At 57.5% G+C, this 13,323-nt stretch overlaps 1 long non-coding RNA gene across 1 annotated transcript; it reads left to right on the top strand.

Annotated features, from left to right (window-relative positions):
- Positions 1–3,517: 3,517 nt before the first annotated feature.
- On the top strand, positions 3,518–10,887 carry LOC106485390 (uncharacterized). Its single transcript, XR_010886053.1, has 4 exons — positions 3,518–3,756; positions 9,195–9,251; positions 9,630–9,689; positions 9,890–10,887. It is a non-coding gene; the product is annotated as an uncharacterized lncRNA (long non-coding RNA).
- The last annotated feature ends 2,436 nt before the right edge of the window (positions 10,888–13,323 follow it).

Genomic DNA, 13,323 nt, shown 5'->3' with positions numbered 1-13,323 from the left:
GGGACACGGTGGCGGATGTAGGGGTGGACAACACTGCCGAAACTCCTGGAAAGAGAGTACTGGATGAAGATGCTCAGTGTCAGAGCCGGACTTTGGTCCCGTTGGCTGCCGTGGGCACAGGAAAGGACAGTGAGTGAGATCGGAGGGACAGCGCAGCCTCCTGTGGCCTTCTCAAAGCTTGTCTCAACTTTCCAGAAGAAAACCCCCCAAACCCTACCAGCCCACACAATTAAAAAAAAAAAAAAAAAGAAGAGGGGATTAGGAAATCCAGTGGAACAAGAGGAAGCAGAGAGGCCTGTGGGGCTGCGTGCGGAGACCTGCTCCGGGGCCGCGCCAGGAGCTGCCTGCGTGGCGGCTCGCCCACGGACACCCTGCCATCCGGGTGCTCACAGGCAGGGCCGGGACGGGGAGAAGCGGCTGCGGCAGCCCGGGAGGGTGCTAACCACGAAGCCGACCCGGGAACTGTTGCAAAACCCCCAGTCCCACCCGGAGATTTTCGGGAACTGAAACTCTGTGATGCAACTTGCAGCGACGGAGGGAACCCAAGCCCTGGCTGGCGGGACGGGGGCGGCCGCAGGAGGGAGAGGAATTCGCCACCGCGCCGCCCAGCCCTGCGCCGGAGTCACGAACGCAGCCCCTGTCAGAGCCGGACCCTTCAGCTGTAAGCGAGGATGACAGGGTTATTGGGAAACAAGTCGACACTTCCAAACAGATTCTCTTTGCTGCTCTTTTCCTTTCTGAAGCTGGTCTGAGCGTGGCAGGGGTTGCTGAGGAAAACCAGCAAGCTAATATATTCATGTCATCTTGCATTTGGTGCCAGGACATGAAGTAAACACTGTCAGGGACCTAGCTCAGGTTCAAAGACAAACCCTGTTTCTTATTCCGGTCACATTATCCATGCTCCCCATACAGATTCATTGATTCATATCTTAAAAAGAAAAGCCTTCAAAACCCATTAAGTCTGTCTTGCTGTTCCAGCCCTGCTCTCAAGGGCTAGGGCGAGAAGCATTAACTAATCTGCTCACATTACCTTGCCTCTGAACCAAGTATCTCTCCGTGTCAGTCAAGCGTGTTGGGAACTGATATGCTCCCGCACACAGCAAGCTTCATCCAGCGAGTTTACTGAATGCCAAATAAGTGGAGGAAGAGGCACTTAGAGCTCGCTCCCCGGTGGGTGAACTCCCTTCACCGGGCTCCTTCTGGCACCCGGAGAGGCTCCAGGGATCATTTCTGCCGGACCAGCACATCCATACCTGGGTTGGAGAGCAGGGTGGCAGGGACGGGAGACCCGCCTGGCTGTGGGGAGAAAGTGGATATCCCTGCTTGTGGCTGGGGGGAGCAGGACCTGCTCACCCTCCCTTGCACCCACATCATCTGTGGCTCTGCTGCTGGCACGGGACTTCCACAAGTATCTGGGAGGATGATATGAGGCCAGGAAAGCCTCTGATGAGCTCTGAGCTTACGTCCTTCCACCTTGCAAAGCTAGACACTGCCAGGAGTTGCCTACATCCTCCCATCTCAGCCTGAGGCACGCAGTGAGGACAGTCCACGTTATGGTCTTCCGTTTGCTTACAGAGGTGGGAAAGTTATAAACGAGTCCATGAGGGAGACATTTCCGTGACTCTCCAACATGCTGCTCTTTCTCAGGGACTCAGATGCATCTGGGACACGAGAGGGGACCGTAGCAGGGAGCTTTCTGGTGCCAGTCCCGGCTGGGTCTGAGCGAGGGGAGAAGAGCTTTCCAGCGGCAATGTCCTCGTGGAGATTGCAAAAGCCACGCTGCCTATTGCCAGGGAAAAGAAGGTCCTTTTAGCCTCTTGGGCTCCAACTCGGCCAGCAGTTGCTGTTTATTTGGCTCCAACAGCTTCACAGCATACCAAAACGTGCTCCTGGGAGCGCAGAGCGCTGCGGAGCGGCCGAGCGGGGCGCTGGGCTCCGCACCGCTCCGAGCGCCCGCGCCTACCGGAGGTCTGCGTGGCCGAGCGCCTGGGCGCTCCCCGGGCCACGTTGCGCAAGGCAGCCTCCGCACCCCTCCAGCCTGTCACTCCGCTCGGGAAGAAATTATTCACTCTCATTTCTGGCTGGAAGAGACGTTTGAGATGTTTCCTCCACTGCGTTCCCAAAGGCTCTGGCTTCCCACCCTGCCGGTGCCAGCACCGAGGCTGCTCCCTCAGCCCCCGTCTGACCTCCCAGTTCAGGGAAGGGGCTGTTTACTGGATGGGCTAAGAGGGATTTTGTTTTACTGACGTGTCAAGGCTGCTTGCGGCCGTTGTTTTCCAGACTCAGAGCACTCTGAGATGCTCTTGCCACCGCGTGGGGATTAGTCACATCGTTGGGCTTGGAGGGCTTCTCCAGCCTGGGCTGGACATGGGTCTAAAGCCAGGCTCTTCTGCAAGGTCTGCCTGGCCTCTGGTTCAGACCCGATCAGTTATTGAACCTGGACTGATCTGGGATGCTTGGATCTGGTCCTGGTTTTGAAACCCTATTCTGGGGGACCACCTGGGGAAGTGAGTGCGCGCTGCTCCCTGCCTGCTCCTGGGGCTCTGACCAGGGCCGGGACCCCCTTCGCGCAAAATTAACCCCTAAGCATGTGCACGCCTATGCCTGAACATGTGTGGGCACATGTAGGTGTGTGTTTTCCCTTCTCTCTCTCTCTTACAGAGGTTTCTTTCATGGTTGTTCTTTTTAAACCTAAACCCACAAAGTTGCTAGACTCCAGAAGAAGCATTTGGCATCAGAATGGGCTGAGCTGGGACAGCAGGTGTCAAAGCACTTCCCTGCCCATGGACAGGGAAAAAGGAAGCAGCTTAGGGGGAGACAAAATTTTCCAGGTGAGACTTTGAAAACCGGCCCCGGGATCTGGGAAGAGACCGTGGGGCTGGAAGGGAGAGCTGTGCGTGTCGCCTCGGGGCTGGGTGCTGGGAGTGGGCGAAGGAGGAGGCAAGCAGAGCACCGGGGAGGGGAGGATGCAGACAAGGTCTCGGGATCAGCTGGCTGAGACGCGTCCATGGGGAATTACACACAGGCCTGAGCCTGTCAGATTAAGGGAGACGGGGAAGGGAGGAGCGGGTTGAGGCAGGGCTGGTGGGAAGAGGGAAACCAGGAGACAGCCCTGGCCAGAGATAAAGAGAGAGCAGAGTATTGGGGAAATGGAGGTGGGCAGAGAGGGGAGGGAGGCACCTGTGCAAGGGGGGAGCAAAGGGCAGCGTTCGGCCCTGGATGTGATGGGAGCCGGCAGGGCTGGCAGGGGGCAGGAAGATGGGCTGGGAGATCCAGGGGTGGACGGGATGGAAACAGGCTCAGTCCACCACAAATTGCTCCCGGAGTCGGCCTGGCCGTGGCATGAGTCAGTGGCCAGGCAGGGAGGGCGCATGGGAAGCCAAAGCCAATTAAGTGCTCAAGAGGTCACGGGGCAGCCGCTCTGCTCCCTCCCATCCGAAGGTCAGAGAAAAGCGCCCTCATTTGTTGCCTGTTAATTACATCTGATCCTGCTCTAATTCCTCCTAAAACCAGCCCAGAGAGCCTTCGGGTGGCTGCCGGGCAGAGCAGCCTGCCAGCCGAGGCTTGCGTGTGGATCGGGCACAGCCGACAGCCAGGGCCCAGCGAGGAGACCCTGCACCCAAACAGCCTCCGGGAGGGATGTGAGAGGCCGGCAGCGCTACGTGGTGATGGAGGAAGAGCCATGTGCACCACCGTCCTGCTCATCGGCACGCTGATCGTGATGCTGCGGCGCCGCTTCTTCAACAAAGTCGAACCGTATGTCCTCCCCCTGCCCTTCCCGTCTCTTTGGGGGCCCCATGGCTGCGGATGCGAGGGGTAAGGGAGGCCTAGGGGTGGAGGATCTTGCTATTCAGCCTAGAATCCATGCTTGGAGATGCTTGGTTTCCTTCCAGTTTTGCTCCTCTGGGAGACACCAGGCAATGCTGCCTTGTGCTGGGCAGAGGGAGCCTAATGTGCGATGGGCTGCTGCCTCCTTCCAGTTATACTAGCGCAAGCAAGGAAAAGTGCAGGATCGGTCCCTTCCCTTCATGGCGTGAAGGGACAGGGCTGAACCCCTGCAATGCCTGAACCCTTTGCATGTGTTGATCAAGGCAGTGGTGGTTTCCTGAACAAACCAGCCCAGCACCCTGCTAATTTTCCAGATGAACAGCTTAGCTGCATGCTCTTGTCTTCGTGCCTCAGCTTGGGAGCAGACTGCACAGTGCTCTCAGGCACGGGGACACGTTCAGGCTGCCAGCGACACCCCATCAATGCTGAATTTCCAAACCTTCACCCGGTGTAAAGTAGCCACGGGTCCTGCTCAGGCCCCTTGGGTATGGGGAGTTGTGCGAGGGTCTTGGTACGCAGGATGCTCACGAGCATCAGCCAAGCACCAGCTCTCCTGAGCCCCGTTGACCTCAAAAGAGCCTGCAGCCACCACCATGCAGCTGTGGCCCTGTCGTGCTGTGTGCTGCCTGGGCTCACGCACACACACACATGCAGACACGCACACCCCGGCTCCGCAGCGACAGCAGGGAGCAGATGGGAAGGGACTTGCTGCAGTCCCGCAGCAAGGCAACGATGAGCCGTGACCGGAGCACACGGCCCCTGGGTCCCCTCCTGCCCGCGTGGGCTGCTCCAAGCTCTCCGCCACGGCAGAGCACCGCAGCCCTCTCCAAAGCCAGGCTCTGCTCCGAGAAGTTTCCGCTGTAGACGCACAAATCTATTTACCAGCGGAGACTGGAGACATCTGAAAGTGGGGAGGTCAAATTGGCACTTAATGAGCCAATTAAGGCAGGAGAGGGAGAACGGAGATTCGAAGCAGGGAAGGCATCTCCTGGCCTGCATGACCTCCGGTCCTTCCCCTGCTACCTGCAGCCAAGGGCGAATTAAAGACTTATTAATTGCCGGAGCGAACATGCTCCCACTGCAGACTCGGAGGCTGTCTCTGGGGGAGACGGCTGCAAGAAGGATTACGGAGGCGGACGGAGAGGCTGGCAGAGCTGATGGCCTGCAGGTCTGTCCGTCCAGGAAGCTGTAGGGCGAGCGGGGAGCACCGGCCGCACGCACAGGCTGGGTACGTAGCCAGAGAAGGAGCCACCTTCTGTGTGAGCCGCAGGGACAGCATCCTTGCTGATGGGAGCAAGCCGGGGGAAAGCATAAAAATCATATGAGGAGGTAGGATGGAGCCTAGAGACAGAGAAGCTGGGGCCAGTGGGACATGGGGGCCGAGCTGGCTATGTCCTCGCTCAGGGCAGGACCAGCACCCCTTCCACCACGACTATAAACCGGGGCCCTGCAGCCTGCTCTGACCTCGCACCTGCCTACCATCCTCATCATCACCGTGTGGCAGGAGCGGCCGGTGTGCGACAGCCATGCGGTGGCAGTGAGGCTGGGGCGCGGGGAGGGGACGTGCCTGGTGCCGGACCAGGAGCTCGAGGATGGACTCCGCACGGCGGAGGTGGCCCGCGCAAGGGCTCTCCACCACGGCGTGGTGCCCGCGGGGAAGAGTCGCGGGTGCGACGGCCGGGGGAGCCTTCCCCTGAGCCACGCTGCCGCTTTCAGACAGGCGTCTGGCCCTGGCTCAGACTTTAGCCCGCAGAGAAGCTGTACGTGGCTAGGTTTGTCCTGTCGGTGATTAATTGCTCTCACTGTTAAAGACCACTGGCTCCCGAAAGTACACGACCAGCAGGCCACATCCCATCTGCTTCGGCAGCCTGTCTGTACCCGAGAACAGGCCCAGTTGTGCAGGAAAGGCAACAGGTTTTCTAGTTGCTCCTTTTTGGACATCCGTCTACCCACCTCACTCTGTGCTGACACAAACCAGTGCAGTTCCACTGACAGGTTTGTACTAGGAGAGGAATTGTCTCCAGCCTTTCGTATTTCGGAAAACAAAAGCGACAGGAGTAAGAGAAAGAAGGGACGTCAATCAGGGCTTGTGGGGAAGGGTGAGAAGCAACCAGGGAAGACTGAACGGAGGCTTCGGAGGGACACGGTGGAGGGAAGATAGCCTCTTCGGATCATAAACAGCCCTACGAACAGGATTTCCATCACATCTGCGCTGTTTTGGCGGCAATATCAGGCTAGACCCATAGATTAGAGATGTCTCTGTTTGAAAACCAGCACAGAGTGAAGAAAAAGAAAGGAGTCCGCATTTTACATGGGCTACAGCTGCCTCGGTGGAGGAACGTCCCTCTGGCGCTGACGTTCCCGTGCGGGGAGCAGGGCGCGCGTCCTGGGCGAAGGACACGCTCGGGCACAAATGAACAGCAGAGGCAAGATTAGATTATGTAAAATCCCCTGCTCACTTGACCTCCTTCACGTCCTGCCTTCTATTTATACGCCTGGGGTCTGCCAGGGACAGTTGCCTTCAGCCCCGGGCGCCCTTGGCCCGTGCTCACAGGGCTGGGCTGCTCAGCCTTGAGCCCGTGGGGTCAGCGTTGGACCCCGGAGCTGGCCGAACACCACCGGCTCGAAAGGAGAGGCCTGGAGGGTCCCTCCTAACACCCCAGCTGCAGCTCTGCCTTTCCCCCTCGCTGGAGGTGAAAGGCAAACCGAAATGCCAACCTGGGCTAACCTCCCCATCGAGGACCGGGGAGGCCAAGGTGCAACTCCTTGGGCTTCAGAGCTTGCGTTTGCTCAACGAGCGGTGACTTATTCTTTGTTTTTTTGTACTATTCGGTGAGAACGTCCTGGCCGGGGCCAGGGCTGCCTATGGACAGCTGCTCTGTTTGCCTTTCTCATGTTCTTCCCCTGCCCTGTTCCTGCTGGAGCACGTTGCCTTTTCGGTGGTGTTTGTTTATGGGCTGCTCCCGAGCGATACGTGGGTTCGGGAAGGCGGAGATGTGACACAGAGCCTGGGATTTGGTTTCGGTCCTGGTTCAGCATGGGGGGACGCAGGGCACAGATCGCCCGAGGGAGTGCAGAGAGGAGGATGCCTGGAAGAGGCAGGTCTGCAAGGAGATGTCCTCCGCACAGAGGTCCTTGGAGAGGGAACAAGTCTGGGGCTTCGTGGGGACGAGCCAGACTATGACAAAGCAGAGGGACTTTGGGGAAGAGAAATGTGGATTTACCCTTACTGCTGCTCTCTCAAGACAGGGTGGACACAAGTCCTACGGGACCCCAGCAGGGTTATTTTCCTCGGAAAGGGGTCTGCACGGGGAGGCCGGGCTGCTGGGCTCCACCTAGCCCGTGGGGAGAGGGAGCCTTTCCAGCCCCAGGAGGGTGCCCATGCTCTTCTCCCGACAAGGACACCCTCGGGGTGCCCCTCACCCCCTGTGGCAAGGCAGGAACAGCCCCTTTGCACCTCGGGCTGGAGAAAACAGAGCCGATAGCTTGACATCGTCTGGATGTACCCTTCCAGCCCGGGCCTCTATGGGAAGCAGGACACGACCTCCTCATTTCCATCGCCCAGGCACGGTTGGCAGCCGAGAGCAGCGGCGCACGGCTCTGCACCTCCGGGCTGGAGCAATCAGCGCGCAGCAGGCATGCACAGACAAGTGTCAGCTGAATTTCTGTACGACTTTAAATACATTAGCGAGGCCACAAATACAGCTCCAAAGTGCTGCAGGCACAGCCAAGCCGATAAATAACTCCCAAACCAAGCAGCAAGAAAACAACCCCCCCCGCCTCCTTCTACTGGAGACAAGGCAAGCCCTGGCTTTAGCCCACCTTCCTCCTTGCACATATAGAGCGAGCGAGCGGATCGACTCTCTCCCTCGCCGTGTTTTAATCCAGTATCCCAAGGGTCAATTCTGTACCACTTCTGCGGAGTCATTATCCCGCCTGTTATATAAATGTCTGGGCATGCACAAAAGGCGGTGCTGATACAGTGGCTCCGACACCAGCTCGCTCCGACACCTGCTTTTCAGCTGGAGAGAAAGCCGAGCACAAGAACATCTCGAGAGCTGTCGCACAGAAGGCTGCTGTCTTTCAGGCTGAATGGGGGGCTAAATAGCTCTCGCTTTGCCTTTCGAATCTCATTTCTAAATGCAATTAATACTGGCACATGCATAATGAGAGACTGACGAGTGAATACAGACTCCGGCAATAAAGAAGCCGGCCCCAAGTGCTATGTAAATATTACAAATCCTCGCTAGGAGCTGACCCGGGGAAGGCAGCTTTCCGATGACTAAACCCAAGTGACAATACGACTGGATTCCTACATCTGTCACAACACTACCTGCTGATACATAACGAGCACCGCTAAAACAGCCAGCTCTCGCTGCTCTTCAATGCAGCGAAAATGTCTATTTGTAGGATGTAATTAATCTCTTCTTCAAAATCAGGAACCTTAGTGTCCTTGGTAACAACATGCCAGTGACTCAGAGTGCGTCTCAGGCTTTTTCGCCTGATTTTTGAGTGAGTTATTGAAAGTGACCCCAAATTTTAGCACTGAAAAATGCAATACTTTAAAAGTGGAAAAGCCAGCTGGGTGTGAGGAGGGGTGGAGAGGTCGTACCCGCTTCTCGGCTCTCTGCAAGGCTCCTTTGGTAGTTTAAGGAGATTCCTGGACCTATTTCAGCCACGTTCCCTAAACAGAAACGAACTCCGCTCTAGAGCTACCTATTTCTCTGCTTGCGGTTGGGGAAGGTCCCCGCGGCGTGCTGGGACCGCAGCATCCCTCGGGCTCCCGGTGCCCCACGGCAGGTTTCTCTAAAACCACAGCCAGGAGCCCTGGCGCGGGAGGGGGCTGCGGGCAAGCGAGGCTGGCAGAGCCCCCGGCGCCTCCGAGGGATGCCCACGCACGGGGGCATCGCCCGCTCCCGCAGCCGCCCCGCTCCGAGCGGGGCGAGACGGCGCTGGGACCGCCCGAACGCGCCCGGGGGCCGTATCTGCTTTCTATGAATTTCAGGGGGAAGCGGCCGCTGCTGGATTTCATTCACTGACCCAGTTCCAAAGCCCAGGGGAAGGACGGGCCGTGATAAAGAGACAGCTGGTTGGAAAGAGTGGGTGATGGAGGACTTGCATGATTTATTCATTTTTTGGCAAAAAGGAAAAAAAAAGGAAAAAAGAATTGTTGGCTAAAAAGAGCATTTTCGAGGCCAAACAGTGCTGTGGCAAGGCCTCGCGGGGCTTCTGCTAAGGTGCTTGGTCCCCCTGCGAGGGCCATCCCTGCCCTCTGCACGCTGCCCTGCAGAGCCGGGGGGACACGGGGGAAAGGGGACTTTTGCTGTGCCAAACACCGTCTCACCCCCGTCCCCTCCGTCCTCCAGGCACCCCGAGGGAGAGGAAGAGACCAGGAGAGAGGCTGGCTCCGACCCTCGCACCAGGTAACACCGCTGCGGAGAACAAGCCAGGCGGGATGCAGTGGGAGAGCTGCGGATTTGGGGAAACGGCGGAAAGAAAGCTCTAGCCTGGGGTGAAGCTTGCTCTTCGCCTTCCCGCTCTGCCGCCTCGTTGCAGCCCCGCTGAGCGCACCAGGGACCGCAGGCATTTTGATGATGGCATCATCTTCCACGTTTTGCCCAGGATTTATCGGTCCCTGCCTACCTGTGAGGCTGTGAAGGCTCTAGGAAAGCGGTTTTTTTCTGGGGGGGAGGAAAGATATATTAGAGAGACACGCTGAGCCCCAAACCGGCAGATCGGAAGGGAAAAGCCCCTTTTTCTGGTGATTTTTGGGGACTGATGTGACTTTGTGTCCCACGCAGCGACCCCAGGGAGTGAGGGCTGGCTCCAGGCTGTCTGTCCGTCTGCGACTCCCACCAAAGGTAGGGTAAATCGCGCTGTTTTCTCGGCCCCGGGAGCAAACCTTTGGTGTCGAGGGGGAGGGACGCTGGCCTGGCCTGGGGCAGGTGGCACGTGATTCGGAGGGGGAATTGGGGCCGGGGCTGTCCTTCGTATTCGCCCTCCAGCCCACCAGCAGAGCCCAGCAAACGGGTAACGCTCTCCCCTCGTCCTTGTCTTGCAGCTCTCCCATGCCCTGTGGCCAGCACCCATCACGTCCCGGCCTCGGCCCGTCCGGAAACCCCCCGCGAGCCACCTTTTTCCCACGCCGTCTAGCCACGCGCCGACGAACCCACACAATCCCGGCTTCCTTCCCGGGACTGAGCGGGGAGCGGGGCTCCATGGCGGCGCGGGGCGGAAATGCGGCTGCCCGCAGCCCGCGGCACCGGCACCGGGGCCGGCAGCCCCACGCAGCTCGCGGCGGCGATGCCGTCCGGCAGCCGTAACGCCGCCTCCGCGTGGGGGGCCACCGGGGAGCCAGGCGGACATCCTGCTCCCGGCGCTCGGGCTCGCATGCCCGCTGCAGCTTTCCCGTCTATATAAATACGTTAATAAAAGATCAGTTTGCAGACGCAGCTTGCTGTAGATGACAGCATTAAAGGCGCATCTGTTTCTGCTAAGCACCGGTCTCGTGCTGGGTTTATTTGGTCCATTTGCGGCAGGGAAGAGTTGCTTTCGGCATTCAAAGATGTCTCATGTCTGGGAGAAGTGGCGGGGGGAGATGTATTTTTGGCTCCATTTAGCCGCAAAAATTTGGTTTCAGAATAAAGAAAAATATCCCTCTTTTCTGTTTGCTGAAAAAAAGCCAAACTGAGGCAGACGATTGCTGCGCAAGCCTTCGTTTGTTTGAGAATCCGGTTTCCTGTTGGAAAAACAAATGTTCTGATGGGAAAAGTCTATCAGCATGTATTGATCAGTCACCAGGACCGCTGGACTTGCAAACATTGGCTTACTCTTAAATCGAATTGAAGAATCCCAAAGTCCCCAAAGGTTTTGCCAATGTGAGCGAGGCAGAGGGAGACAAGTCTGCGGGTTTTGGTGAGCGAAAGCGCTACATGGCAGAAGCCTGACTGCGGACGCAGCCGCACCACCCAGACCTCTGCGGGTGCAGGTTTGCAGTGCCAAATACACCCCCTTTACACCCAGAACGGGCAACCTGCTCCCTTCTGAGAGCTGAGCAGACCTTCTGACCACCATTGACAGGCCACGTGCAACACGCAGCGACCGGGAAAGGAAAGCGCGTGTTCGGCGACGGTGGGAAACGAGCCCGGATGTGCCGGGCTCTGCCCTCGGCCAAGGGCAGCACCATCTCCCCATCCCAAGGGCAGCACAGGTCGGCTCCCCGCCGCCGAGGGAAGGCCAAGCATGTGGACCAGAGCTCCCAGCAGCTTGGTTTCCCACAGCTGAGAATTGCACAAACGCCTACAGAGTTTCCCTAATAGGTTTTTTTTTCCCCTGAAGCTTTTTAATTAAGCCTTTACAACCTCGACTCACTTTTAACAATTTTAAAATTTTTTTGGTACTGGAATGATTATGTTAAGGAAGAATAAACCTGCTTTTTCACCTGGAGCCTTCCTTTTGTAGCAGATTAAAAATAAGACGGAGAGGCAAAAACGGCAGGACTTGGGGGGGGGTCAGGTGATAAATACAACGTACATGCACTGAGGACAGTGCAAAGAGACTGGGGGCTGGAAAGGCAAAAGCTGATCTGGACTGAAGCCTCGAAAGCAGAATCAGCTCCTCAGATGATATAAATCAGCTGGACTCCCTTGACATGCCTGCATTGCTGTAGCGTGGTTTTTAGGTATTGATTTAAGGGAAAATAAAGGTCAAGGGCTTAGCTGCACTGCATATATCAGGGCTGAGCCTCTCAGCGCTAGAAGAGGGAAGAGCCTCAGCATCCAAACCATGTCCTCAATGGTGAGCAAGAAGGATGGACATGACATGACCAAGGGTGTCCAAGGATGCTAGGGAGGACTGAGCTCTTCGAGGACTTTGGGAGGCGGGAAGCATAAAGTGAATGCTTTTTCCAGAGGGCCAGATTTAGGCATGCCCCTCCCAACCCCCAAATCACAGCCTTTTGCTCCCAGCACACTGGGAGGGCAGGAGACGGGGGACAGTGATGAGCAACAAGGACGATCCACATTCAGGCATGGTCTGAAATGGGATGGAGAGGAGCCCCAAGAGAGACACGCAAACACCGGAGCTAAGGCAGCCCCAAAGACGAAGGGCAGAGCCTGGCGTAGCCCCGCTCAGCTTAGCTGCCTGGAGCCCCGTTTGCAGGGCCAGGCCAGGTACAGCCATCCCCGATTTGGGGGAAGTCCAGATTTCAATATGGATCTTAACATCAGTAGTTCAGATATTTCTCCCCATCTGGGCTAGCATGAAAAATCCCAAGAAGGAGAATCTGGGGCCAGCTGGAGATGGCAGGGACAGCAGAAAGCAGCCTGAAAATGTCACGGTGTTGCCGGGAACAGGGTCACTGCCCTGCAAACCTGCATGTGCAAACAACGCTTGCTAAATCGGCTGCACGGGGGAGTTGCAGATTTGGGGGATAAAGGTTTCCTGAGCAGCGGAAAGGCCAGCTCCCTGTCTGGGGACTTCCAAGGGGGTGGATTTCATGAGAAATGCTCTTTATTTACTCAGTCAGCTGCAGCCAGAGGCTGAGTTAAGAGTGGGTGAGTCTGCCTTGAGCAAGCGGCTGTACAAGGGTTTCTGGCCCGGGATGGGGTGTTTGCTGTCTGCGCTAAGATTTGTGATGGTCCCGGAAGGCCCTTAGTGGGTGGGAGTGGGAATTCACTTAACCTCATTAACTCCGTCATCACTGCTGGCCAAAACCACGGTCCCCTTTGCAAGATAAACAGAACGGGTATAGAGAGCCCTCACGGGCCAGACAGGCGTCAGCGGCGGCTCTCCAAGACCTGGAGCGCTAGCAGGCTCCTGGAGCCGGGATGCCGCGGGAAAGCACGTGGACGCGGTCCCACTGCCGCAGACCCGCCGCTCGCTTGGGGAGGAAGGAAGGAACGTGACCTCTCTCCTCTTCTTCTTTCCATCTCTGTCCCCACTAAAATCATACTTTGGGAAAACCCCAAAGGGAAATGAAAGAGCAAGCAGGCTAAGCCTGAACTGGGATCGCGGTGGAGGTAGGGTGGGAGCTGCCGGAGAGGATGGGCAATCGCATGCAGGCTCGGAGGAGGGGGCCAAAGCTTCGGGGCCTTGCTGGCCCGGCTCCCCAGGGCTTATCTGACCCTCCGGTTTTATCATTTTTCTGTGAGGAGGGAAAGGGACCACACAGCAGCAGAAAGGCCTGGAAATCGGTGAGGGAGGGTGTTCCCAGCACCCTTCCCTCTCCCATCGCCCCTCTGTACAATTGGCTGTGGAGGACGTATGGCCCCATAAGGCTCCAACTCAGTGAGATAACGCCTTGCAATTCAATTCCTAACTACAGCCAACGAGTGCAGTTTCCCAGCTCTGGGAGTTGACCCTCCTGCCTCGGTCGCACACACGGTGCCGGGGTCCTCGCTGTGATGGACCAAGCAAGCTGGGGCTGGCATTGCCCCATCTCGACCGGCCTGTCTGCTCTGTGCCCTCCATATGAAACCCTGCTGTCTCTCCTCT

Source organism: Apteryx mantelli, chromosome 19 (genome assembly GCF_036417845.1).
Source record: "Apteryx mantelli isolate bAptMan1 chromosome 19, bAptMan1.hap1, whole genome shotgun sequence".
Classification (NCBI taxonomy): domain Eukaryota; kingdom Metazoa; phylum Chordata; class Aves; order Apterygiformes; family Apterygidae; genus Apteryx; species Apteryx mantelli.
The sequence above is the reverse complement of the archived record's forward strand: the minus strand, read 5'-3'. Positions and strand labels throughout refer to the sequence as shown.